The sequence below is a fragment of the Rhinoderma darwinii genome, unplaced genomic scaffold, assembly GCF_050947455.1.
Source record: "Rhinoderma darwinii isolate aRhiDar2 unplaced genomic scaffold, aRhiDar2.hap1 Scaffold_716, whole genome shotgun sequence".
Lineage (NCBI taxonomy): Eukaryota > Metazoa > Chordata > Amphibia > Anura > Rhinodermatidae > Rhinoderma > Rhinoderma darwinii.
Window position 1 is genome coordinate 31,362 of NW_027464277.1, and position 25,738 is coordinate 57,099.

The following is a 25,738-nucleotide window of genomic DNA, read 5'->3' on the forward strand; positions in this document are numbered from 1 at the left end:
ATCCTTCTTTTTCCCGGTCTTCTGTGCCGCTGGAGCTCTGGCTGGGGCGGGGTTCCCTCTGGCTGGAGCTTTCGCTGCTACAGTTGCCCAGGATCGATCCCTCTTCGGGCAGTCCTTGTAAGAGTGGGCTGCTTGTCCGCAGAGGTTGCACATTGTCCGTTTCGGGCAGTCTTTGGTCTCGTGTCCTGTTACCCGGCAGTTCTTGCAGGCGTCCTCCTTGCAGTCCTTCACCGAATGACCCTTCTTGCTGCATCTCCTGCAGATCTGCGGCATGTCCGGGTAGTAGATGAGGCCGTAGGAGTTGCCCAGCGAGAATGACTGGGGCAGGTGCTGGAGGCCGTCTTCCGCGCTCGAATCCTTGTTCAGTCGGACGATTACCGACCACTTGCCAGTCCAGAAGCCGAGTCCGTTCAGGATGTGGGTGGGTTCCCTCACCACTGTGCAGAACCGCTTCAGGAGCGTGGTGATGTCTTTGCCGGGGGTGTGTGGGTTCCGCATTGAGACCGTCACCCGCCTTTCCTCTCTTTGGACAGGGCAGTTGCCCACAAAGCGAGAGAAAGGGGATTCAGGCCTCGCCGCTTTCACCATCTCCCAGTACCTTCTGCAGATGTTGATCGAAGCGAAGGTCACGAAGAACATCCCGGTCATGAAGGCCTGGATACTGATGGTCTCCGGCTTAGCGAAGCCCTGATCCAGGAGCATCTTCTGGCAGAACACTTCTTCCGTCATGTCCGGCACTCTCCCGTCCACCTCCTTGAGCTTCAGGGCCACCGTCTGCTTCATCCAGGGCTCCAGGGTTGGAGCAGCCTGGTTCGGCTTCCTGGTGGCCTGTTGGCTTGAGGAGGCTTCAGGAGGAGATGTCCTGGCCTGGGCCGGCTCACCTGGTCCATCAGCCTTCTCCTTCTGGGTGGCAGGGTTGCTGGTTGAGGCCATGGCTTCTTCCAGCTGTTCCTGTCGCTTGGGGAGGATCTTCGATAGCTCTTTCCCGAAGGGGGCGGAGCTATGCAAATCTTCTCCTTGCTGGCCGAGGTTCTTCCACGAAATTTCTTCCGCAGCGGTTCCTCGTCGAGCTTCTTCTTCTGCGGCCGAGCTTCTTCGAAGATCCCCTTCAGCAGCGGCTCTTCTCCGAAGTTCTCCTTCTTCTTCCCGGCAGCGATCTCCCGGAGCTTCTTCCTCGATGGCGGCTTCTCCCTTCTGGATCGTCGTCTTCGCTGGTTCTTCTCCGCAGTTCGTCGCCGGCTTCGTCTGGAACGCTCTTGGATCGCTAAGCTAGTGTTTATAGCCCCCAGTGGTTCTCCGAGCTATCTATCCTTACAAGGACTGATAAGAACAGATACTACACTTGATCTTAGCCAAAAGGCCGAGAAGCGATAACCCGAGCGGCCCTTGCCTTGCCCGAGCCTGTCCCATACTGCTGTTCACCCCTTGCAGCGATTCAGCCTACTCCTAGGCAATTCCATGGGGCCCTGCAGGCTCACACACATTTACAGCTACTAAGCGGGAGGTGAATAAAGGCCGGAGAGGAAGCCAGACAGGATTTGCTTCTTTTGCTTGCACCACAATGCAGTGCTGAAAGAGGAGGAATCTACATAAAAACGCCTTCCTGGCAACGCCCAAATGCCCTCCTGCCATGCAGATAAACACTGGCAGCGGCAGCAAGTGCATGCCCACAGCCACCCCTTGTTCCTTCACACCTTGTATCAGCTTTAATCCAGTCCTGTGCTGCCTGCTGAGCAGCACTGAACAACACTGCCTGGGCCCAGGCTTTTATCTCTGAGGCAGGCCCCATTATGATGTCAGAAAGCTGGCTCTGGAATCCTGAGGGCTCCACTATGACACGTGCAAAGTTCCGTCTGAACTTTATATAAGACTGTGAGGCTCAGTCAGTCACTCAGTGTTGCCTGAGAGGGCAACACTGCAACAGCCGGCCGCCAGGCTGTCTTTTTTTTGCACATTTATTTGCCTCCAGGAGGCCACAAGAGGGAGACAAGGGACTGCAAAATGGAAAATAGGCATCCACCAACTTTACAGACAACTTCTCTTTGCTCCTACAACCTCCATCCTTGCACAGTTTGTTATTCTTCCAGGTAACATAGTAACAAATCCAAATTGCTGCTCTCTTTGTAGGCAAGCAAGGGTTTGTTGCAACTGCAATTCTTACTTCTTCTTGAAATGTAGGGACGACAGTACATTCCATCACATCCACCTAGTGTACACAGGTAGGTCCATTGTGGCGGGTAGGCGGCTGGCTGCTTTAATGGCTGTTTGCTGTTCCCCTACTCCACTCCACTCCACTATTTGACTGTGGTGCTGCATCAATCAGTGGCTGGCTCAGGTGCAGCTCTTTAACTTACCTAGGAGGGAGGGAGGGAGGGCGGAGAGAAGACAAGGAAGGTGAATGAGCTGTTCCAATGTGAAATGCCGGAAACACAGAAACACAGAAGACACACACACACACACACACAACAAGAGGTGGCAATGTATTCATTAATTGCATTTAATAAATGAGCTCATTATCACACATGACTGTACAAATGCATTGTCCAACAGGTGTTGAAATAATGGGATTAAAAGGGGAGATCCCTTCAGAAAGACAGAAACAATGGCAAAGAGAAAAAACACTTTTGGAATCTGATTTTAGTCAACACATAAGGGAAGGGTGCACCGGTCCTGGAAATACTGCAATACCAGGTCAATGCGTGGAGTGGACAGAGCAAGCTCTATTTCCATCTCCCTGTTCTAAAAATCCATTTAATATATGGTCCCCAGATAGGGGACGTATCAGATATTAAACTGATAAGAACAGATTTTTTTGATTGAAAAATGCTTTATTGACAATCAATCGTCATCATACAAACATTACTGCGACGCAGCGCAAGCCATGAAGCAGCAAATAATAAATAATAACAGTCGTCAAACATAACATGACAGTATAATACACAGTACAGGCTAGCCTATGCTATACATTACACCACATGCTACACTAACATTCTTGCATTCACTAAAGCCAAACAACAAAGCATTACAGACAAGTGATGGGATAGGGGAGTGGGTAGGAGGGGATAGGGAAGGGGGAAATCACAGGCCCGAAGCTTTATTGAAAGACAACACACAAGAAGGGAGAGTGGGGGGAAGGGGAGTATCAGTCCTCTTCCTCATCGACGTCCGGGCTGTCCCAGGTGGAATAGTCTCTGAGCAGGCTGTGGATCAGCCTGCGGCAGTCCTGGACGGACACACTCTCTCTCCGCAAAATCAGACGGTTCCTGGCAAACCATATAGCGTCCTTAAAGCAGTTCATAAGGCGCCAGGCTTCCTGGATTGCTCCATCCGTGGTATTCCCAGGAAATAGTCCATAAAGTACCGAGCGGTACGACAGTCTGTTCCTGGGTACTGAGTCCTTGAGTTCATGTTCCAAGGCTTTCAACAGACCCTGTGCAAAGGGGCACTGCCAGAAAATGTGCAAAGATGTTTCCTCCGTGAAGGGGCACCTGGGGCAGTACCGGGTCTTGCACAGGTTGCGGGCATGCATGAATGACCTAAGAGGCAGTCCTCCCTGGATGGCTATCCATGAAATGTCCTTGTGCCCGTTGGTCAACCTGCCAGATGACACGTTAGTCCAAACAGTCTCCAACGTGTCGGCATGAAGCCCTGGAACAGACTCCAGTGAGTCCTTTGCTCTGATGTGCTTGTGGATCGTCTTAGGTTTCCACAAGTCGGGCTTAAGACCCTCCAGTTGATGCTCCCTCACGAACCGGACGACATCTCCGTAGAACCAGGGAGCGTGCCAGTTGTAAGGGAAGGAGCTGTCCCACTTGTCCCAGCCAAAACCTCGCCAGAGGGGAAGGAGGAAGTAGCGGGACATGGCCTTGCCCGCAGAGCCGTTTGCTGTCCTCAGAGTCCTACGAACACAGTCACATACAAAAGCGATCCGCAGCAGAGTGGGAATGTCGGGTATACCCTTCCCACCTTTGCGGGGCTCCTTGTACATAACAGTCCGCTTTACTCTGTCCATTTTCGAGCCCCAGATGAAGCGAAACACAGTCCTGGTAATGGCCCTCGAGACGGTGGCAAGAGGGGGCCATGCCTGTGCAGTGTATTGTAGCACAGGCAAGACTTCGTTACGCAGGACCATTGCTTTGCCCTCAATAGTGAGTTGTCTGAGGCTCCACAGTCCGATCCTTTGGTTGACTTTGGCCAAGCGTTCTTCCCACGACTTTAGGGCTGCACCTTCCTTACCGAACCAGACTCCCAGAATTTTGATGAAGTCCGGCTTGATAGTAAACGGGAAGGAGGCAGGAGAAGGCAGGTACCACTTTCCGAAGAGCATGGCTTCCGACTTCCCGCAGTTGACTTTTGCCCCTGAAGCGCGTCCGAACTCCTCACAGGTCTGGACGAGTGCAGTCACCGAACTCTGGTCAGCGCAGAAGACGGTCACGTCGTCCATGTACAGCGAGCATTTGACCTCGAAGTGTCCTGGACCTGGTGCGGTGATCCCTCTGATCTCTCCATTCTGCCGGATAGCCTCTGCGAAGAGCTCTATAACACAAACAAAAAGGAGAGGTGAAAGAGGACAGCCTTGTCTAACCCCCGACGATACAGGAAAGGGGTCAGTCTTCCAGCCGTTCACCAGCACCGAGCTGTAAATGTCGCAATACATCAGGTTAACATACAAACAGAACAACCTGCCAAGCCGCAGCCTACGCAGAGCCTTACCCATGAATTCGTGAGAGACCCGGTCAAAAGCCTTCTCCTGATCCAGACTGACCAGGGCCGCGTGTGTACGGCGGCTTTGCATGTAATGCACCGTGTCCCTCACCAGGGCAAGACTGTCGGCCACCCTACGGCCAGGAATGCCGCAGGTTTGGTCCGATCCGATGATCTGTCCGATGACAACCTTCAGTCTGTTGGCCAATACTTTGGCGAGGATCTTGTAGTCCACGTTCAGGAGAGAGATGGGACGCCAGTTTTTCAGGTCACATCTCTCCCCCTTCCGCTTATACAAGATCGTGATCATGCCTTCTCTCAAGGACGGTGGCATTCTACCCTCCACCACCATCTCCTCATAGAGCTCCAGCAGGTCCGGACTGATCAAGTCCCCCAGCGCTACATAGAGCTCTGCTGGGAGACCATCACTGCCCGGGGTCCTGCCGGGTCTGAAGGATTTAGCGGCAGAGAGCAGTTCCTCCACCGTCAGGGGTACATCCATAGCCTCCGTACCTGCAGGATCAAGATGATTAGTGATACCTGACAGGAATTTATCGGCGGCTTCGGGGTCAGTGGTTTTCCGGGAGTAGAGGCTTCGGTAGTAGTCTGTGACGACTCCCATCACCTCCTTCTTCCCAGAATGCATGTTTCCGGTCTCATCTCGAAGTTCCTTCAGGGGCGTGTGGCCGGCATGGAGTTTCCTGAAAAAGAACGAGTTACATTTCTCACCCTTCTCCAGGTTCTCCACCTTGGAACGAAAGACAATTCGCTTGGATTCCTCCTCAAAGTGCCTTTTCAGGCCCTTTTTGGCTTCCTCCAGCTCCTTCCTGACGTCCCAGCCGCATTGAAGGAGGTCTTGCAGGGATCGCAGCTGACGCTGCATCTCTCTGAAGTCTCTCTTCCTCTCACACGCCTGTTGACGACTTTTTGCCTGAAAGAAACAACGAAATTCAACTTTAACATATTCCCACCAGTCACAGGTTTTGTCAAAGAAAACTTTATCATTCCTCCAAACAATATAGGCGTCTCTAAGTTCCGCCAGTACCTCCTCTCTTTCCAGCAGGGCACAATTCAGCTTCCAGGAGCCAGGGCCGGGAGGAAAACCGTGGCCGATGGCACCCTGGAAGAGAATGGCCCTGTGGTCAGAGAAGAAGCAGGGGACCATGGAGTGCCCATGCTGCTTGACTGCCCGGGAGGTGAACACAAAGTCAATCCGAGAACGAAGTGAGCCATCGGGTCGGCTCCATGAATAGTTCACAGAGCCAATCCCCATGGAGCCCACAACGTCCTGCAAGGATGCTTCGGTTACCATCTCGATAAGCAGTTTGGAACTGACATCCAGTTTGATTGAAGTGCCGGAACTTCGTCCATCCTCTTCGATGGGGCAGTTGAAGTCCCCGGCCATCACCACTGCCCTAGTGGTGGCGAGCTGGGTCCGCAGGGTCTGGAATAGTTCCAGGCGCTCAGCCTTCATAGGGGGAGCGTACACGTTGATGAGCCTAATCGGCTCTCCTGCCCAGGAACCGTCTACGACCAACAAGCGGCCGCAGGCGAGCTCCTGGACAGAGTCAACAGTAAATACGCTTCCCCTAATCAGGATGGCAACCCCTGCAGACTTACAGTCGCCCCCACCAGACCAGTAGGACGGGCCATGGGTCCACTGCCTGGCCAGATGATGGTATGACCTGGAAGAGGGGAGAGTACATTCCTGCAGCATAAATACATCACTCGACTGCTTGGAAAGAAAAGTTAGCACCATCTGACATCTAGTCCTATCTCTAACACTCCTCACATTGAGGCTAAAGATGTTAAGTTTAGCAGCCATGGGGGAGAATAAAGAAGGTTAGTGCAAACGATACACCTTAGTTACCAGTCCGGTCGGGCGGATCCTCCTCTCCTGGCGGGTCCGAAAGATCCAGCAGGCCCTCTGACAAAAATTGTTCCAGGATTGTAGCCACCTGGATGTCTGTTGTGAAGTCGATGACCTCAGGTTCAGACACGAGTTCCTCCACCATCTGCTCCATTTCCTCCTGCTGCGCAAGGGAATCTTCGCAGATTTCCACGACTTGTCGCTTTGAGGACTCAGCAGCTGGGCTGTCCCTCACCTTTCTCTTCCTCTGGATGGCACCTGAGGAGACAAGAGGGGGAAAATCCTCCAGGGAGAGGACTCCAGCAGCTGGAGGGGAAGATGTTAGTGCTGCTGGAGCTGGGGAGAAGGGAGGCTGGGTTGGGAGAGGTGCAGGTGACAGGACCACTGAGATGGGTGGGTAGGAGAAGGTGAGAGCCTCAGTGGGGGTGACAGGGGTTGGGGACGGGGGGGTGGGGAGGGCCGGGCGAGGGGGGGTGGGAAGGGTAGGGCGAGGGAGGGCCGGGAGACGGGGGGGAGGGACTGTCGTCTTCTTACCATCCTTCTTATTCCCGGTCTTCTGCGCCGCTGGAGCTCCGGCTGGGGCGGGGTTCCCTCTGGCCGGAGCTTTCGCCGCTACAGTTGCCCAGGATCGATCCCTCTTCGGGCAGTCCTTGTAGGAGTGGGCTGCTTGTCCGCAGAGGTTGCACATTGTCCGTTTCGGGCAGTCTTTGGTCTCGTGTCCTGTTACCCGGCAGTTCTTGCAGGCGTCCTCCTTGCAGTCCTTCACCGAATGACCCTTCTTGCTGCATCTCCTGCAGATCTGCGGCATGTCCGGGTAGTAGATGAGGCCGTAGGAGTTGCCCAGCGAGAATGACTGGGGCAGGTGTTGGAGGCCGTCTTCCGCGCTGGAATCCTTGTTCAGTCGGACGATTACCGACCACTTGCCAGTCCAGAAGCCGAGTCCGTTCAGGATGTGGGTGGGTTCCCTCACCACTGTGCAGAACCGCTTCAGGAGCGTGGTGATGTCTTTGCCGGGGGTGTGTGGGTTCCGCATTGAGACCGTCACCCGCCTTTCCTCTCTTTGGACAGGGCAGTTGCCCACAAAGCGAGAGAAAGGGGATTCAGGCCTCGCCGCTTTCACCATCTCCCAGTACCTTCTGCAGATGTTGATCGAAGCGAAGGTCACGAAGAACATCCCGGTCATGAAGGCCTGGATGCTGATGGTCTCCGGCTTAGCGAAGCCCTGGTCCAGGAGCATCTTCTGGCAGAACACTTCTTCCGTCATGTCCGGCACTCTCCCGTCCACCTCCTTCAGCTTCAGGGCCACCGTCTGCTTCATCCAGGGCTCCAGGGTTGGAGCAGCCTGGTTCGGCTTCCTGGTGGCCTGTTGGCTTGAGGAGGCTTCAGGAGGAGATGTCCTGGCGTGGGCCGGCTCACCTGGTCCATCAGCCTTCTTCTTCTGGGTGGCAGGGTTGCTGGTTGAGGCCATGGCTTCTTCCAGCTGTTCCTGTCGCTTGGGGAGGATCTTCGATAGCTCTTTCCCGAAGGGGGCGGAGCTATGCAAATCTTCTCCTTGCTGGCCGAGGTTCTTCCACGAAATTTCTTCCGCAGCGGTTCCTCGTCGAGCTTCTTCTGCGGCCGAGCTTCTTCAAAGATCCCCTTCAGCAGCGGCTCTTCTCCGAAGGTCTCTGTCGCAGTTCTCCTTCTTCTTCCCGGCAGCGATCTCCCGGAGCTTCTTCCCCGATGGCGGCTTCTCCCTTCTGGATCGTCGTCTTCGCTGGTTCTTCTCCGCAGTTCGTCGCCGGCTTCGTCTGGAACGCTCTTGGATCGCTAAGCTAGTGTTTATAGCCCCCAGTGGTTCTCCGAGCTATCTATCCTTACAAGGACTGATAAGAACAGATACTACACTTGATCTTAGCCAAAAGGCCGAGAAGCGATAACCCGAGCGGCCCTTGCCTTGCCCGAGCCTGTCCCATACTGCTGTTCACCCCTTGCAGCGATTCAGCCTACTCCTAGGCAATTCCATGGGGCCCTGCAGGCTCACACACATTTACAGCTACTAAGCGGGAGGTGAATAAAGGCCGGAGAGGAAGCCAGACAGGATTTGCTTCTTTTGCTTGCACCACAATGCAGTGCTGAAAGAGGAGGAATCTACATAAAAACGCCTTCCTGGCAACGCCCAAATGCCCTCCTGCCATGCAGATAAACACTGGCAGCGGCAGCAAGTGCATGCCCACAGCCACCCCTTGTTCCTTCACACCTTGTATCAGCTTTAATCCAGTCCTGTGCTGCCTGCTGAGCAGCACTGAACAACACTGCCTGGGCCCAGGCTTTTATCTCTGAGGCAGGCCCCATTATGATGTCAGAAAGCTGGCTCTGGAATCCTGAGGGCTCCACTATGACACGTGCAAAGTTCCGTCTGAACTTTATATAAGACTGTGAGGCTCAGTCAGTCACTCAGTGTTGCCTGAGAGGGCAACACTGCAACAGCCGGCCGCCAGGCTGTCTTTTTTTTGCACATTTATTTGCCTCCAGGAGGCCACAAGAGGGAGACAAGGGACTGCAAAATGGAAAATAGGCATCCACCAACTTTACAGACAACTTCTCTTTGCTCCTACAACCTCCATCCTTGCACAGTTTGTTATTCTTCCAGGTAACATAGTAACAAATCCAAATTGCTGCTCTCTTTGTAGGCAAGCAAGGGTTTGTTGCAACTGCAATTCTTACTTCTTCTTGAAATGTAGGGACGACAGTACATTCCATCACATCCACCTAGTGTACACAGGTAGGTCCATTGTGGCGGGTAGGCGGCTGGCTGCTTTAATGGCTGTTTGCTGTTCCCCTACTCCACTCCACTCCACTATTTGACTGTGGTGCTGCATCAATCAGTGGCTGGCTCAGGTGCAGCTCTTTAACTTACCTAGGAGGGAGGGAGGGAGGGCGGAGAGAAGACAAGGAAGGTGAATGAGCTGTTCCAATGTGAAATGCCGGAAACACAGAAACACAGAAGACACACACACACACACACACAACAAGAGGTGGCAATGTATTCATTAATTGCATTTAATAAATGAGCTCATTATCACACATGACTGTACAAATGCATTGTCCAACAGGTGTTGAAATAATGGGATTAAAAGGGGAGATCCCTTCAGAAAGACAGAAACAATGGCAAAGAGAAAAAACACTTTTGGAATCTGATTTTAGTCAACACATAAGGGAAGGGTGCACCGGTCCTGGAAATACTGCAATACCAGGTCAATGCGTGGAGTGGACAGAGCAAGCTCTATTTCCATCTCCCTGTTCTAAAAATCCATTTAATATATGGTCCCCAGATAGGGGACGTATCAGATATTAAACTGATAAGAACAGATACTACACTTGATCTTAGCCAAAAGGCCGAGAAGCGATAACCCGAGCGGCCCTTGCCTTGCCCGAGCCTGTCCCATACTGCTGTTCACCCCTTGCAGCGATTCAGCCTACTCCTAGGCAATTCCATGGGGCCCTGCAGGCTCACACACATTTACAGCTACTAAGCGGGAGGTGAATAAAGGCCGGAGAGGAAGCCAGACAGGATTTGCTTCTTTTGCTTGCACCACAATGCAGTGCTGAAAGAGGAGGAATCTACATAAAAACGCCTTCCTGGCAACGCCCAAATGCCCTCCTGCCATGCAGATAAACACTGGCAGCGGCAGCAAGTGCATGCCCACAGCCACCCCTTGTTCCTTCACACCTTGTATCAGCTTTAATCCAGTCCTGTGCTGCCTGCTGAGCAGCACTGAACAACACTGCCTGGGCCCAGGCTTTTATCTCTGAGGCAGGCCCCATTATGATGTCAGAAAGCTGGCTCTGGAATCCTGAGGGCTCCACTATGACACGTGCAAAGTTCCGTCTGAACTTTATATAAGACTGTGAGGCTCAGTCAGTCACTCAGTGTTGCCTGAGAGGGCAACACTGCAACAGCCGGCCGCCAGGCTGTCTTTTTTTTGCACATTTATTTGCCTCCAGGAGGCCACAAGAGGGAGACAAGGGACTGCAAAATGGAAAATAGGCATCCACCAACTTTACAGACAACTTCTCTTTGCTCCTACAACCTCCATCCTTGCACAGTTTGTTATTCTTCCAGGTAACATAGTAACAAATCCAAATTGCTGCTCTCTTTGTAGGCAAGCAAGGGTTTGTTGCAACTGCAATTCTTACTTCTTCTTGAAATGTAGGGACGACAGTACATTCCATCACATCCACCTAGTGTACACAGGTAGGTCCATTGTGGCGGGTAGGCGGCTGGCTGCTTTAATGGCTGTTTGCTGTTCCCCTACTCCACTCCACTCCACTATTTGACTGTGGTGCTGCATCAATCAGTGGCTGGCTCAGGTGCAGCTCTTTAACTTACCTAGGAGGGAGGGAGGGAGGGCGGAGAGAAGACAAGGAAGGTGAATGAGCTGTTCCAATGTGAAATGCCGGAAACACAGAAACACAGAAGACACACACACACACACACACAACAAGAGGTGGCAATGTATTCATTAATTGCATTTAATAAATGAGCTCATTATCACACATGACTGTACAAATGCATTGTCCAACAGGTGTTGAAATAATGGGATTAAAAGGGGAGATCCCTTCAGAAAGACAGAAACAATGGCAAAGAGAAAAAACACTTTTGGAATCTGATTTTAGTCAACACATAAGGGAAGGGTGCACCGGTCCTGGAAATACTGCAATACCAGGTCAATGCGTGGAGTGGACAGAGCAAGCTCTATTTCCATCTCCCTGTTCTAAAAATCCATTTAATATATGGTCCCCAGATAGGGGACGTATCAGATATTAAACTGATAAGAACAGATTTTTTCTTTTGAATTTAACTAAGTCTAATCAAACTAATTTCTTAAGAACAAGGTCTAGTATAACATCTTCCAACAACTAAAGTGCCATGTGCTCTGTGCTCTTCTTTTCCCTAAACGTTTCTTGTCTAGCAGGTAATATAAATACAGTTCACTGATTGCTAATTTTATACACTCTTTTTCGCTAATATAATCTCTCTTGAACAATAAAATATTTCTGGTTTTCCATAGTGCGTTTTTTATGCAGTTTATAGTGCACCATAAAACTCTTTCTTTTTCTTTTGGCAGTGTCTCATGAATACCATAAAAAATCACTTCAAAGTTTAAAAAGCTAAGACCAGTTAAGAATTTTAAAAGTTCTCCACATTCTTTCCAAACAGTCTGTGCAAAATGACAATTCCAGAATATGTGCAAGGTCGTCTCATCATAGCAGCATTGTTGTCTAGGGCAGACACTGAAATTGCTCAATCCCCTTCTGTGCTGGAAAAATCTGGTGGGCAGACAGTCATGAACCATCATCCAGGCAATGTCTTTGTGGCTGTTTGTAAGGTAGGGTGCATTAACTTTTTCCCATATAGCAGCGCTTCTGTTGAAAGAAAAGTTAGAAATGGGTGTCATTGTATCTTTTTTCTTTATTTCTAGGGACAATTTCCTCGGATTTTTCAAAGTCTCCACCTCAAAGGACTCAAGGTTATGTTGTTTTATTACCTTTTCTAAAATAATATATTGCTTGGGTGGAAATATTAAAACTGGACTAGATAATGACATAGAAATCCACTTGCGTCGCCTAAAAATATGTCCTGCAGCATATCGTAAAAAATAGGACCAATTATTACATAAAGACACACTTTTAAAACAGAGGCTAAAAAACTTAGAATATAGAAAAAGTTTTACATTTGGCACATCTTTACCACCTTTACTAAGTGATTTAAACATTGTCTGTCTATTTAGCTTTTCGAATTTCGAACTCCATACGAATTGGAATAGCATTCTTTGAAGTCTTTTAACAGTTAACTCATTCGGTGGAAACACAAAACTCAAGTACAGCATAATCGGAAGCAGAATGGCTTTTATGACAAGAATTTTGCCACTCAAGGTAAGTTTTCTCAACATCCATAAATCTATTTTCTTTTGTAACTTGTTTTTTACGTCTTCCCAGCTTTGCGCACCATTATTTTGTTGATCGAAGATTACGCCTAAAACTTTAATTTGGTCGGTTTGCATTTTCAAGCTAGGCATAAAAAAATCAGTCCAATCTCCAATCGTAAAACAACTACTTTTGTCAATATTAAGTTTAAAAGCAGAGGCTAGGCAAAAAAATTCTGTAATTCTTATCGCTCGTCTAAGGGCAACCTGTGATGAACAGAAGATAGAGATATCGTCCATATAGCCCATGACTTTAACTTCGTTCCCACCACCTCCGGGTAGGGGAACACCTCTGACAACCTTGTCTTTTCTGATCATTGACAGAAGCGGTTCAATGGCACATATAAATAGTATGGGCGACAGGGGGCACCCCTGTTTAACTCCTGAGTGCAGTTTAACTTCGTCTGTTAGCGAGCCGTTGACTAATATTCTGCTAAAAGAGTTTTTGTATAAAAGCGCAATTTGTCGTATAAAAGCATCTGGAAAACACATCTTTTTTAAAACTAACCATAAAAACCTATGAGACACACGATCAAATGCCTTCTGAAAATCTAATGACAAGATGGCTAAATTCTGCTGTCTATCTTGCTGGTACCAAATTACATCTCTGATGGTGTTTAGATGTTCTGTCACACTTCTCCCTGGTACTGCACAAACTTGGTCCATATTTATAACTTGGCTTAAAACCCCTTTAAAACGGTTAACTAAAATTTTGGACATAATTTTGTAATCCACGTTGAGAAGCGTAATTGGTCTCCAGTTTTCTAACCGAGATTTTTCTCCTTTTTTATGAATTAGAGATACGAGTCCACTTCTCCAGGATAGTGGTAGCAGATCACTTTTAAAGGCTTCCTTAATAACAAGATAAAAGTCCACACTTAAAATGTCCCAAAATTCCCTATAAAATTCTACGGGAAGACCGTCAGATCCCGGGGTTTTCCCAAATAAAAAGCTTTTGACAGCAGCATGAAGTTCTTCAGAAGTAATGTCCTTACATAACAGTTCTTGGTCGGTTTTGGATAACGTGCAATCTAGAGTGTTAATAGCATCCTCAGTAAAAGACAAGTCTATAGGTTTGTCGTTAAAAAGTTCTTGATAAAAGCTTTGAGCTTTGGCAAGCATGCCGTCTGCTGTTGTTTCGCCTTCCAGCTCCTTAATCATCTCTTTGGTGCTGACGGTTTTTTTGAAGAAATATCTAGAGCATTTTTCATTTTTCTCAAGAATTTCAATTTTTGAGCTGAAGATGATTTCTTTCCCTTTGTTCTCAATTTCTTTTGCGATTTGTTCCTTTACATTTATAATTAAGTCTTCCATGTCTATACCAGCACTTCTAAGTTTGTAGTACGTTTGTAGCTTGGTGTTGAGTGTGTTGTGCCACTTCGTCTTCTCTCTTGCTCTCGCAATGCTTTTTTTGACAAAGAATTCTTTGATTTTATTTTTGGCGTATTCCCACCACTCTAGCATGGAAGCGTAATTTTTCTGTTTACTTTTTAAATGGTTATAATGGTTTAAAAAATCTGTCTTTATTGCAGTTTCTTGAAGTAGCGTTGTATTGAGTCTCCAGACTCCTCTGCCTTTGACAAGTCTGGGGACTTCTAATTGTGTCTGAATCATTTTGTGGTCTGAAAAAATATTGGAAATTAACAAAGATGATTTTGGAATAATTTGCTCTGTAACAAAAGTAAAGTCAATTCTGGACTTCGTAACAGCATTTTCCCAGGTGTAACCCGGGTCAGATTTTTGCAGGTCTCTCCAGGTGTCTTTTAGTTTAAAGTCTATGAGCAGGTCCTTTAACTGTTTCTCTGTTTTGTCTTTTTTTGGCTCTCCAGTGCTACCTTCTCTCTTCTCACCGGATAAGATACAATTAAAGTCGCCAGCTATTATTAGCGGGGATGAACCAGGTAAGTAGCATTGTATATCCTCCAACAACTGCGACCTTTCTTCTTTTACAGGCGAGGCATAAACACAGAGAAGTCTTAAGTCCACCCCATGATGGGTTATATTAGCAAACAGAGCTCTTCCGGGCATAACTTCCTTGAATGCATTGACTTTGAACTCCTTAGACTTAAACAATATTCCAACACCGGTTGATCTGGTTTCATTATCTCCAGACCATATGGAATTGCCCAAAGTCCAATCTTGTCTTAGAGTTGCATAGTTCATGTCAAAATCTATTCCGCATTCCTGTACGAAAAAAATGTCTGAGTCCACTGTAGATAAATACGAAAATAAAGCGGCCCGCCTTGTCGGACCCTTTAGACTCCTCACATTGAGTGAGGAAATTTTAATGCTGTTTGCCATAGATCATTCGGATTAGTGGGCACTACTATCCGAATCTGACATGAAGCCCACTGGGGTGCAGGGGCTGGACACGTCTTCTGAATCCGAAAATTCAATATTGGCAGGATCGGATGGTGGGGGTTTTGCCGGAGGCGGTTTTGCTGGAGGTTGCTTTGCCGGAGGTGTCAGTTTAGCTGGTGTCACTAGGGGCTTATATTGAGGCGTGCTGGACCTTTTAGAGCCAACACTTGATCCCTCTTCCTCAGGTTTTCTTTTCCTCTGCACTTCTAGATCCATGGCTTCTTCCAGACTGTGACCCTTGGCCTCTGTAGAAGATCTCTCCCCCACTTTGGCTTCGGGTTTCACCTGTCTCATGATCTTAGCCTTCTCTAGATCTTCAGAGTTTTTTGGACCAAGACCTTTGGCTGCCACAGACGATCTCTCCCCTGCTTTAGCCTCAGGTCTCACAGGATCAGCATTCTCCAATCCATCAGGGCAATCCGACCAGACAGCCGGAGCACCCACGTCAGGTAAGCCTTCTCCTTGCGGAGGTTTCGCCGCTGGCCTCTGCGCTGAAGATGTCCCAGCAGCCCCTGGCTGCCCTCTGACCGCATCTGCATAAGAGCCAGTTTTCTTCAAAGGGCAGTCCCGAAAGGCATGCCCTGGTACACGGCAAATGTTGCAGACCATCACATTTGGACAACTGAAAGTTGCGTGGCCCTTCTGGTAACACTTTTTACAAACTGCCACCTCTTCTGGGCAGTTCTCATACGTATGCCCAAAGTCCATACATTTCCGGCAAAACAAAGGCATGTTAGGATAAAACAGACGTCCTCTGTCTCTGCCAATTAAGAATCCTGAAGGGGGGTGATGGTATCCCCCAATTCCTTCTGAGTCTTCCTTCAGCTTGACAAAAAACTTATATTTTCCTGTCCACAGCTTCTCAGAGTTCAGGACTTTGTGGGAAAAGCGCACTGAGGCGCAATGTCTCTGAAGAAAGAAGCTGATGTCATCCAGGAGCACATGGGGATTACTCATATGAACCACCAGAGGCTTTTCTTCAGTGGTAAACAGAATAACAAAGACTAGACCTTTAAGGTCTTCCTCACCCAACTTCAACCTGATGGTCCTGTACAAGCTTTGACAAGCAGCTTCCGATACCAGGGTAAGGGTATAGCGACCTGGAGCATCTTGGAGAGCTAGGATGTCTTCTCTCTTTATCCCAAGGATCTCCAGCAAAACTCGCCTCACGAAGAAACCCAGCTGGAACTTGTCTCTGGCATCATCTCCAACCTCGATCTTGAAGGAATCCTTTATCTTCAGTTCATCGGATCTTGAAAAACGCATAGTAGCCTCCATCCTCGCTTTGTGGGGATCGCCTTCTCCTCGAATTCTCCTCGCAGGTCCTCTCCTTATAGCAGCATAGGGCTTAAGATGGCGAACCACCGATGCCCTATGGCCAAGAGCTCGACAAGCTTTGGAAAGACCTTTCAGTCAGACACGAGATCTGAGCCAAAAGGCCGAGAAGCGATAACCCGAGCGGCCCTTGCCTTGCCCGAGCCTGTCCCATACTGCTGTTCACCCCTTGCAGCGATTCAGCCTACTCCTAGGCAATTCCATGGGGCCCTGCAGGCTCACACACATTTACAGCTACTAAGCGGGAGGTGAATAAAGGCCGGAGAGGAAGCCAGACAGGATTTGCTTCTTTTGCTTGCACCACAATGCAGTGCTGAAAGAGGAGGAATCTACATAAAAACGCCTTCCTGGCAACGCCCAAATGCCCTCCTGCCATGCAGATAAACACTGGCAGCGGCAGCAAGTGCATGCCCACAGCCACCCCTTGTTCCTTCACACCTTGTATCAGCTTTAATCCAGTCCTGTGCTGCCTGCTGAGCAGCACTGAACAACACTGCCTGGGCCCAGGCTTTTATCTCTGAGGCAGGCCCCATTATGATGTCAGAAAGCTGGCTCTGGAATCCTGAGGGCTCCACTATGACACGTGCAAAGTTCCGTCTGAACTTTATATAAGACTGTGAGGCTCAGTCAGTCACTCAGTGTTGCCTGAGAGGGCAACACTGCAACAGCCGGCCGCCAGGCTGTCTTTTTTTTGCACATTTATTTGCCTCCAGGAGGCCACAAGAGGGAGACAAGGGACTGCAAAATGGAAAATAGGCATCCACCAACTTTACAGACAACTTCTCTTTGCTCCTACAACCTCCATCCTTGCACAGTTTGTTATTCTTCCAGGTAACATAGTAACAAATCCAAATTGCTGCTCTCTTTGTAGGCAAGCAAGGGTTTGTTGCAACTGCAATTCTTACTTCTTCTTGAAATGTAGGGACGACAGTACATTCCATCACATCCACCTAGTGTACACAGGTAGGTCCATTGTGGCGGGTAGGCGGCTGGCTGCTTTAATGGCTGTTTGCTGTTCCCCTACTCCACTCCACTCCACTATTTGACTGTGGTGCTGCATCAATCAGTGGCTGGCTCAGGTGCAGCTCTTTAACTTACCTAGGAGGGAGGGAGGGAGGGCGGAGAGAAGACAAGGAAGGTGAATGAGCTGTTCCAATGTGAAATGCCGGAAACACAGAAACACAGAAGACACACACACACACACACACAACAAGAGGTGGCAATGTATTCATTAATTGCATTTAATAAATGAGCTCATTATCACACATGACTGTACAAATGCATTGTCCAACAGGTGTTGAAATAATGGGATTAAAAGGGGAGATCCCTTCAGAAAGACAGAAACAATGGCAAAGAGAAAAAACACTTTTGGAATCTGATTTTAGTCAACACATAAGGGAAGGGTGCACCGGTCCTGGAAATACTGCAATACCAGGTCAATGCGTGGAGTGGACAGAGCAAGCTCTATTTCCATCTCCCTGTTCTAAAAATCCATTTAATATATGGTCCCCAGATAGGGGACGTATCAGATATTAAACTGATAAGAACAGATACTACACTTGATCTTAGCCAAAAGGCCGAGAAGCGATAACCCGAGCGGCCCTTGCCTTGCCCGAGCCTGTCCCATACTGCTGTTCACCCCTTGCAGCGATTCAGCCTACTCCTAGGCAATTCCATGGGGCCCTGCAGGCTCACACACATTTACAGCTACTAAGCGGGAGGTGAATAAAGGCCGGAGAGGAAGCCAGACAGGATTTGCTTCTTTTGCTTGCACCACAATGCAGTGCTGAAAGAGGAGGAATCTACATAAAAACGCCTTCCTGGCAACGCCCAAATGCCCTCCTGCCATGCAGATAAACACTGGCAGCGGCAGCAAGTGCATGCCCACAGCCACCCCTTGTTCCTTCACACCTTGTATCAGCTTTAATCCAGTCCTGTGCTGCCTGCTGAGCAGCACTGAACAACACTGCCTGGGCCCAGGCTTTTATCTCTGAGGCAGGCCCCATTATGATGTCAGAAAGCTGGCTCTGGAATCCTGAGGGCTCCACTATGACACGTGCAAAGTTCCGTCTGAACTTTATATAAGACTGTGAGGCTCAGTCAGTCACTCAGTGTTGCCTGAGAGGGCAACACTGCAACAGCCGGCCGCCAGGCTGTCTTTTTTTTGCACATTTATTTGCCTCCAGGAGGCCACAAGAGGGAGACAAGGGACTGCAAAATGGAAAATAGGCATCCACCAACTTTACAGACAACTTCTCTTTGCTCCTACAACCTCCATCCTTGCACAGTTTGTTATTCTTCCAGGTAACATAGTAACAAATCCAAATTGCTGCTCTCTTTGTAGGCAAGCAAGGGTTTGTTGCAACTGCAATTCTTACTTCTTCTTGAAATGTAGGGACGACAGTACATTCCATCACATCCACCTAGTGTACACAGGTAGGTCCATTGTGGCGGGTAGGCGGCTGGCTGCTTTAATGGCTGTTTGCTGTTCCCCTACTCCACTCCACTCCACTATTTGACTGTGGTGCTGCATCAATCAGTGGCTGGCTCAGGTGCAGCTCTTTAACTTACCTAGGAGGGAGGGAGGGAGGGCGGAGAGAAGACAAGGAAGGTGAATGAGCTGTTCCAATGTGAAATGCCGGAAACACAGAAACACAGAAGACACACACACACACACACACAACAAGAGGTGGCAATGTATTCATTAATTGCATTTAATAAATGAGCTCATTATCACACATGACTGTACAAATGCATTGTCCAACAGGTGTTGAAATAATGGGATTAAAAGGGGAGATCCCTTCAGAAAGACAGAAACAATGGCAAAGAGAAAAAACACTTTTGGAATCTGATTTTAGTCAACACATAAGGGAAGGGTGCACCGGTCCTGGAAATACTGCAATACCAGGTCAATGCGTGGAGTGGACAGAGCAAGCTCTATTTCCATCTCCCTGTTCTAAAAATCCATTTAATATATGGTCCCCAGATAGGGGACGTATCAGATATTAAACTGATAAGAACAGATACTACACTTGATCTTAGCCAAAAGGCCGAGAAGCGATAACCCGAGCGGCCCTTGCCTTGCCCGAGCCTGTCCCATACTGCTGTTCACCCCTTGCAGCGATTCAGCCTACTCCTAGGCAATTCCATGGGGCCCTGCAGGCTCACACACATTTACAGCTACTAAGCGGGAGGTGAATAAAGGCCGGAGAGGAAGCCAGACAGGATTTGCTTCTTTTGCTTGCACCACAATGCAGTGCTGAAAGAGGAGGAATCTACATAAAAACGCCTTCCTGGCAACGCCCAAATGCCCTCCTGCCATGCAGATAAACACTGGCAGCGGCAGCAAGTGCATGCCCACAGCCACCCCTTGTTCCTTCACACCTTGTATCAGCTTTAATCCAGTCCTGTGCTGCCTGCTGAGCAGCACTGAACAACACTGCCTGGGCCCAGGCTTTTATCTCTGAGGCAGGCCCCATTATGATGTCAGAAAGCTGGCTCTGGAATCCTGAGGGCTCCACTATGACACGTGCAAAGTTCCGTCTGAACTTTATATAAGACTGTGAGGCTCAGTCAGTCACTCAGTGTTGCCTGAGAGGGCAACACTGCAACAGCCGGCCGCCAGGCTGTCTTTTTTTTGCACATTTATTTGCCTCCAGGAGGCCACAAGAGGGAGACAAGGGACTGCAAAATGGAAAATAGGCATCCACCAACTTTACAGACAACTTCTCTTTGCTCCTACAACCTCCATCCTTGCACAGTTTGTTATTCTTCCAGGTAACATAGTAACAAATCCAAATTGCTGCTCTCTTTGTAGGCAAGCAAGGGTTTGTTGCAACTGCAATTCTTACTTCTTCTTGAAATGTAGGGACGACAGTACATTCCATCACATCCACCTAGTGTACACAGGTAGGTCCATTGTGGCGGGTAGGCGGCTGGCTGCTTTAATGGCTGTTTGCTGTTCCCCTACTCCACTCCACTCCACTATTTGACTGTGGTGCTGCATCAATCAGTGGCTGGCTCAGGTGCAGCTCTTTAACTTACCTAGGAGGGAGGGAGGGAGGGCGGAGAGAAGACAAGGAAGGTGAATGAGCTGTTCCAATGTGAAATGCCGGAAACACAGAAACACAGAAGACACACACACACACACACACAACAAGAGGTGGCAATGTATTCATTAATTGCATTTAATAAATGAGCTCATTATCACACATGACTGTACAAATGCATTGTCCAACAGGTGTTGAAATAATGGGATTAAAAGGGGAGATCCCTTCAGAAAGACAGAAACAATGGCAAAGAGAAAAAACACTTTTGGAATCTGATTTTAGTCAACACATAAGGGAAGGGTGCACCGGTCCTGGAAATACTGCAATACCAGGTCAATGCGTGGAGTGGACAGAGCAAGCTCTATTTCCATCTCCCTGTTCTAAAAATCCATTTAATATATGGTCCCCAGATAGGGGACGTATCAGATATTAAACTGATAAGAACAGATACTACACTTGATCTTAGCCAAAAGGCCGAGAAGCGATAACCCGAGCGGCCCTTGCCTTGCCCGAGCCTGTCCCATACTGCTGTTCACCCCTTGCAGCGATTCAGCCTACTCCTAGGCAATTCCATGGGGCCCTGCAGGCTCACACACATTTACAGCTACTAAGCGGGAGGTGAATAAAGGCCGGAGAGGAAGCCAGACAGGATTTGCTTCTTTTGCTTGCACCACAATGCAGTGCTGAAAGAGGAGGAATCTACATAAAAACGCCTTCCTGGCAACGCCCAAATGCCCTCCTGCCATGCAGATAAACACTGGCAGCGGCAGCAAGTGCATGCCCACAGCCACCCCTTGTTCCTTCACACCTTGTATCAGCTTTAATCCAGTCCTGTGCTGCCTGCTGAGCAGCACTGAACAACACTGCCTGGGCCCAGGCTTTTATCTCTGAGGCAGGCCCCATTATGATGTCAGAAAGCTGGCTCTGGAATCCTGAGGGCTCCACTATGACACGTGCAAAGTTCCGTCTGAACTTTATATAAGACTGTGAGGCTCAGTCAGTCACTCAGTGTTGCCTGAGAGGGCAACACTGCAACAGCCGGCCGCCAGGCTGTCTTTTTTTTGCACATTTATTTGCCTCCAGGAGGCCACAAGAGGGAGACAAGGGACTGCAAAATGGAAAATAGGCATCCACCAACTTTACAGACAACTTCTCTTTGCTCCTACAACCTCCATCCTTGCACAGTTTGTTATTCTTCCAGGTAACATAGTAACAAATCCAAATTGCTGCTCTCTTTGTAGGCAAGCAAGGGTTTGTTGCAACTGCAATTCTTACTTCTTCTTGAAATGTAGGGACGACAGTACATTCCATCACATCCACCTAGTGTACACAGGTAGGTCCATTGTGGCGGGTAGGCGGCTGGCTGCTTTAATGGCTGTTTGCTGTTCCCCTACTCCACTCCACTCCACTATTTGACTGTGGTGCTGCATCAATCAGTGGCTGGCTCAGGTGCAGCTCTTTAACTTACCTAGGAGGGAGGGAGGGAGGGCGGAGAGAAGACAAGGAAGGTGAATGAGCTGTTCCAATGTGAAATGCCGGAAACACAGAAACACAGAAGACACACACACACACACACACAACAAGAGGTGGCAATGTATTCATTAATTGCATTTAATAAATGAGCTCATTATCACACATGACTGTACAAATGCATTGTCCAACAGGTGTTGAAATAATGGGATTAAAAGGGGAGATCCCTTCAGAAAGACAGAAACAATGGCAAAGAGAAAAAACACTTTTGGAATCTGATTTTAGTCAACACATAAGGGAAGGGTGCACCGGTCCTGGAAATACTGCAATACCAGGTCAATGCGTGGAGTGGACAGAGCAAGCTCTATTTCCATCTCCCTGTTCTAAAAATCCATTTAATATATGGTCCCCAGATAGGGGACGTATCAGATATTAAACTGATAAGAACAGATACTACACTTGATCTTAGCCAAAAGGCCGAGAAGCGATAACCCGAGCGGCCCTTGCCTTGCCCGAGCCTGTCCCATACTGCTGTTCACCCCTTGCAGCGATTCAGCCTACTCCTAGGCAATTCCATGGGGCCCTGCAGGCTCACACACATTTACAGCTACTAAGCGGGAGGTGAATAAAGGCCGGAGAGGAAGCCAGACAGGATTTGCTTCTTTTGCTTGCACCACAATGCAGTGCTGAAAGAGGAGGAATCTACATAAAAACGCCTTCCTGGCAACGCCCAAATGCCCTCCTGCCATGCAGATAAACACTGGCAGCGGCAGCAAGTGCATGCCCACAGCCACCCCTTGTTCCTTCACACCTTGTATCAGCTTTAATCCAGTCCTGTGCTGCCTGCTGAGCAGCACTGAACAACACTGCCTGGGCCCAGGCTTTTATCTCTGAGGCAGGCCCCATTATGATGTCAGAAAGCTGGCTCTGGAATCCTGAGGGCTCCACTATGACACGTGCAAAGTTCCGTCTGAACTTTATATAAGACTGTGAGGCTCAGTCAGTCACTCAGTGTTGCCTGAGAGGGCAACACTGCAACAGCCGGCCGCCAGGCTGTCTTTTTTTTGCACATTTATTTGCCTCCAGGAGGCCACAAGAGGGAGACAAGGGACTGCAAAATGGAAAATAGGCATCCACCAACTTTACAGACAACTTCTCTTTGCTCCTACAACCTCCATCCTTGCACAGTTTGTTATTCTTCCAGGTAACATAGTAACAAATCCAAATTGCTGCTCTCTTTGTAGGCAAGCAAGGGTTTGTTGCAACTGCAATTCTTACTTCTTCTTGAAATGTAGGGACGACAGTACATTCCATCACATCCACCTAGTGTACACAGGTAGGTCCATTGTGGCGGGTAGGCGGCTGGCTGCTTTAATGGCTGTTTGCTGTTCCCCTACTCCACTCCACTCCACTATTTGACTGTGGTGCTGCATCAATCAGTGGCTGGCTCAGGTGCAGCTCTTTAACTTACCTAGGAGGGAGGGAGGGAGGGCGGAGAGAAGACAAGGAAGGTGAATGAGCTGTTCCAATGTGAAATGCCGGAAACACAGAAACACAGAAGACACACACACACACACACACAACAAGAGGTGGCAATGTATTCATTAATTGCATTTAATAAATGAGCTCATTATCACACATGACTGTACAAATGCATTGTCCAACAGGTGTTGAAATAATGGGATTAAAAGGGGAGATCCCTTCAGAAAGACAGAAACAATGGCAAAGAGAAAAAACACTTTTGGAATCTGATTTTAGTCAACACATAAGGGAAGGGTGCACCGGTCCTGGAAATACTGCAATACCAGGTCAATGCGTGGAGTGGACAGAGCAAGCTCTATTTCCATCTCCCTGTTCTAAAAATCCATTTAATATATGGTCCCCAGATAGGGGACGTATCAGATATTAAACTGATAAGAACAGATTTTTTTTTTTTTTTTTTTTTTTTTTTTTAAAGCCCGAGTCGTGCTTTCTATCACCCAAGTGCATAAAAAGTGCAGAGGTGCCACACAAAAAGTGCACAAGGATGCGGTCTATCGCAGCCCTTCTCTTAAAAGAGAGAGGCCCCGCATAACCATTCCCTGACCCTCCAAACCATAGGCCTAGAGGATCAAGGATCGATGGTCCCCCCTCGCCGAAGCTTAGGGAGACCCAAACACACTCCTAGGCTTCTACCTGGGCTGCCACCCCAGTGTCCACCTAGGAGCCTGCATCCTAGTTGCACCTCCCCTCCGAAGAAGGGAGGCCGGGTTGCAGGGGAAAAAGGAACCAGAAGGCCACACATTTTCCCCCTAGACCTCAGGAGGGTCCCAAAAGGGCACCGCATCCCAAAATCCTTGTGACAAACGTGACAAACACACAGTGAAAAACAAAATTAAATAAGTGGATGTGCGCTGTGATACAGCCTGGACATCCGCCAGGTATAAAAAATTCCTCATCTCCCAGCCAGAAGGCCGGGAGAATAAAGGTGTGTGCTCATATAGCGTGAAAGAGAGTGCGTGCAAGTGTGCCTTCACTCAGTGGGATCCCACCCCCAGTGAGTTAGGGCACCCCAGGGTCACCAGCCCTGGGGCACATAGCAACTCGGGCTTCCAAACTACCCGGCCTAATGACCTCGATCCGGCGGTCGCCTGGTCACCTACAAATGGTACCTTTAAACCAAATGCGTACACCAGAGCGATGACCGTTGTGGTTCCCTGCCCTCACCTCGGCGTTCTGTCATCCCCCTACGATGGCCCACGTACCACCGGCAGGGATGATTACTAACCTCAGCTTGAGCAGGTACTACACTTGATCTTAGCCAAAAGGCCGAGAAGCGATAACCCGAGCGGCCCTTGCCTTGCCCGAGCCTGTCCCATACTGCTGTTCACCCCTTGCAGCGATTCAGCCTACTCCTAGGCAATTCCATGGGGCCCTGCAGGCTCACACACATTTACAGCTACTAAGCGGGAGGTGAATAAAGGCCGGAGAGGAAGCCAGACAGGATTTGCTTCTTTTGCTTGCACCACAATGCAGTGCTGAAAGAGGAGGAATCTACATAAAAACGCCTTCCTGGCAACGCCCAAATGCCCTCCTGCCATGCAGATAAACACTGGCAGCGGCAGCAAGTGCATGCCCACAGCCACCCCTTGTTCCTTCACACCTTGTATCAGCTTTAATCCAGTCCTGTGCTGCCTGCTGAGCAGCACTGAACAACACTGCCTGGGCCCAGGCTTTTATCTCTGAGGCAGGCCCCATTATGATGTCAGAAAGCTGGCTCTGGAATCCTGAGGGCTCCACTATGACACGTGCAAAGTTCCGTCTGAACTTTATATAAGACTGTGAGGCTCAGTCAGTCACTCAGTGTTGCCTGAGAGGGCAACACTGCAACAGCCGGCCGCCAGGCTGTCTTTTTTTTGCACATTTATTTGCCTCCAGGAGGCCACAAGAGGGAGACAAGGGACTGCAAAATGGAAAATAGGCATCCACCAACTTTACAGACAACTTCTCTTTGCTCCTACAACCTCCATCCTTGCACAGTTTGTTATTCTTCCAGGTAACATAGTAACAAATCCAAATTGCTGCTCTCTTTGTAGGCAAGCAAGGGTTTGTTGCAACTGCAATTCTTACTTCTTCTTGAAATGTAGGGACGACAGTACATTCCATCACATCCACCTAGTGTACACAGGTAGGTCCATTGTGGCGGGTAGGCGGCTGGCTGCTTTAATGGCTGTTTGCTGTTCCCCTACTCCACTCCACTCCACTATTTGACTGTGGTGCTGCATCAATCAGTGGCTGGCTCAGGTGCAGCTCTTTAACTTACCTAGGAGGGAGGGAGGGAGGGCGGAGAGAAGACAAGGAAGGTGAATGAGCTGTTCCAATGTGAAATGCCGGAAACACAGAAACACAGAAGACACACACACACACACACACAACAAGAGGTGGCAATGTATTCATTAATTGCATTTAATAAATGAGCTCATTATCACACATGACTGTAC

At 48.9% G+C, this 25,738-nt stretch overlaps 6 non-coding genes and 5 pseudogenes across 6 annotated transcripts; all 11 read right to left on the reverse strand.

Moving 5' to 3' along the window:
* Positions 1-1,270: 1,270 nt before the first annotated feature.
* Positions 1,271-1,372, reverse strand: LOC142729211 (U2 spliceosomal RNA; annotated as a pseudogene).
* Positions 1,373-2,654: 1,282 nt separating this feature from the next.
* Positions 2,655-2,830, reverse strand: LOC142729262 (U2 spliceosomal RNA; annotated as a pseudogene).
* A 5,559-nt stretch (positions 2,831-8,389) lies between these two features.
* On the reverse strand, positions 8,390-8,491 carry LOC142729213 (U2 spliceosomal RNA; annotated as a pseudogene).
* A 1,282-nt stretch (positions 8,492-9,773) lies between these two features.
* On the reverse strand, positions 9,774-9,964 carry LOC142729259 (U2 spliceosomal RNA). The gene has a single exon (XR_012878100.1). It is a non-coding gene; the product is annotated as a U2 spliceosomal RNA (small nuclear RNA).
* A 1,282-nt stretch (positions 9,965-11,246) lies between these two features.
* On the reverse strand, positions 11,247-11,437 carry LOC142729258 (U2 spliceosomal RNA). Its single transcript, XR_012878099.1, has one exon. It is a non-coding gene; the product is annotated as a U2 spliceosomal RNA (small nuclear RNA).
* Positions 11,438-17,637: 6,200 nt separating this feature from the next.
* On the reverse strand, positions 17,638-17,828 carry LOC142729271 (U2 spliceosomal RNA). Its single transcript, XR_012878106.1, has one exon. It is a non-coding gene; the product is annotated as a U2 spliceosomal RNA (small nuclear RNA).
* Positions 17,829-19,110: 1,282 nt separating this feature from the next.
* Positions 19,111-19,301, reverse strand: LOC142729209 (U2 spliceosomal RNA). Its single transcript, XR_012878068.1, has one exon. It is a non-coding gene; the product is annotated as a U2 spliceosomal RNA (small nuclear RNA).
* Positions 19,302-20,583: 1,282 nt separating this feature from the next.
* On the reverse strand, positions 20,584-20,774 carry LOC142729221 (U2 spliceosomal RNA). Its single transcript, XR_012878069.1, has one exon. It is a non-coding gene; the product is annotated as a U2 spliceosomal RNA (small nuclear RNA).
* Positions 20,775-22,056: 1,282 nt separating this feature from the next.
* LOC142729225 (U2 spliceosomal RNA) lies at positions 22,057-22,247 on the reverse strand. Its single transcript, XR_012878070.1, has one exon. It is a non-coding gene; the product is annotated as a U2 spliceosomal RNA (small nuclear RNA).
* Positions 22,248-23,529: 1,282 nt separating this feature from the next.
* On the reverse strand, positions 23,530-23,754 carry LOC142729206 (U2 spliceosomal RNA; annotated as a pseudogene).
* A 754-nt stretch (positions 23,755-24,508) lies between these two features.
* Positions 24,509-24,578, reverse strand: LOC142729222 (U2 spliceosomal RNA; annotated as a pseudogene).
* Between the last annotated feature and the right edge of the window lie 1,160 nt (positions 24,579-25,738).